Below are 2122 nucleotides of genomic sequence, written 5' to 3'. Positions count from 1 at the left end.
TAGTATCTACCACTCCACTGGCTGGCCAACTATATACTAGTTTTAAGAAAGAAAAAAAAAAAACATTAAATTGAAATGTAATTGAACTCAAAGAGAAATGGATAAAAAGTCTAAACTTCAGATAAATGCTTCTTCACTATAAGAGATGTCCTAATTCTAACACTAAGATTGAAACAAAGCTTAAAGCGCAGTTTCAGCTAGCTCAGGTCGCTCCCATTTAAAATAAACCAGATGCTTACATTTTCAGCACCATGGATTGATTCATAAATCTAAAAACGGAGGGAATTGGCCTTCTTTTTCTTCCTGTCATCTCCTCCACTCTTAAATCTGTCCTTACTTATCTTCATTGGTTAAAGTGTTTAACCATACTTTTCATAGTTGTGAGCCTTAGCTTATTTAATTCTCATAATCAGTTTATCGTAACTTCTCTCTTTTTTAGTTCTTTGTTTTATTCATTTCTTGATCTGTCAGATTTCTTTATCAAGCCATTTTTACATTGTTGATGAGTGCCTAAAACACTTACAGTTAAAGCAAAAGAGTAGGAAAACTCACAGGGTTTTGTGCTTATAAGCATACAGAGGAACTGAAAGGAATCTCCTTTCATCTTCTATCGTGAACGATGCAAGATCTCAGACTTAATGGTTAAGACCAAGAACTCCAGAGTAAGGTTTTCTGGAACTCACTTTTGTCCCCAGAAATCACTAGCTATAGGTTTATGGACCAGCCATTAGCTATCAGGTCCTGAACCTCAATTTTCCTATCTGAAAAAGAAAAAGTTATTAAGAGAATTAAAGGAGGAAAAATCTGAATGCATGGGCAGGACATAGTAAGAGTTGAATAAATACCATCATTAATAACTAGGATTCCAAAAAGGAAAGCTTTTGAGTGCTGGTCCAGGGTTTCTGATGCACGGTCGCCCAGTTCTACAGTCCTTAACGTCCTGCGGAGTTCATGGGCAAACACCTGTCTCAGTCAGAAACTGCAATAAATCAGGACACTCCTTAGCGATGGACACTAAGTAGTGATTGGTGCTAAGTAGGCAAGGATTAGTAAGAACAGCACCTGTTTATAATTCGATATTTCCACATCTTCAAATCACCCTCTAATTGAATTCTAATTAAAACTTAGTGATTAAAACCATGTTTTATTATTCTAATAAAATCAATTAAGGAATAAATTAAATTACCTATGTCTGTTTCAAGCACAGGAATCAATATATATTGGGATGTTAAAGGTGATTAAGGAGCCTAATGAAGGGATTATTCACAAAGTGATGGACAGTTAAGAAAAGGCAGCAAGGGATATTGATGCACCCTGGAGCTAGCAACAGGTTAGTCGTACCACCTTGAGGCCCAAAGGGTCCTGGAGGGGAGGTGTGATACCTGTCAGAGTGAGCTGTAAACAACATCCAAATTTGCAGCCTCTTGGGGAAAAAGCCAGGGAGAATAAACCCTCTCACATTCCCCTGCCCTCTCCTCATCTTTTATTGGCCAGACCTACCTCACCATCAGAAGTATGGAGGTCGGGTGATGTCATCTGGGGCACAAAACCGTGGGGGAAAGATGAAGAACAGACGAGGAGAAGCAAACAGAAACCATTCAACTCAAGTGAGTAGCCATTGGATGATGTCCAAAGAGCAGCTAAGATAAGGACAGAAACACGTCCACTGGGAGAGACAGAGGCTGACTTAGAGGGAACACTGAGGGAGAGATGGTGCAGGATCCTAATGGGCTGGGTTGCAGAAAGAATGGTGGGTGAGAAATGGAGAGGTTTCACCAAGTGTGACTGAGAAGGGGTACAACGAAAGAGCCACCCCCGGAGGGTGCTGGGCAAATGGGAGAGGATGGATAAGATCTCAGAGCTGGTTGACGTTCGCTCCCCACTCTCCCACCCTGCTCTGCACTCAGAGGGCTTCTCCCCTCACACTCTGAGGAGATTTCACTTATTCCAGTCAACTCAGCTAGATGAGAACCATGTATAGTTTGAGACTAGGGGTCACCGTGAAACCAGATAGACCGTGGCAACAACTATGGCTCGTAAGTTCAAAGATGGCTTGTCTGGATATAAGATAGAAAAACTTGACTGTCTGTGTTTATTTAGTCTACCCCTTACAGCTGAGGTC

This window comes from Tupaia chinensis, unplaced genomic scaffold (genome assembly GCF_000334495.1).
Source record: "Tupaia chinensis unplaced genomic scaffold, TupChi_1.0 Scaffold143789_1, whole genome shotgun sequence".
Lineage (NCBI taxonomy): Eukaryota > Metazoa > Chordata > Mammalia > Scandentia > Tupaiidae > Tupaia > Tupaia belangeri.
The sequence above is the reverse complement of the archived record's forward strand: the minus strand, read 5'-3'. Positions refer to the sequence as shown.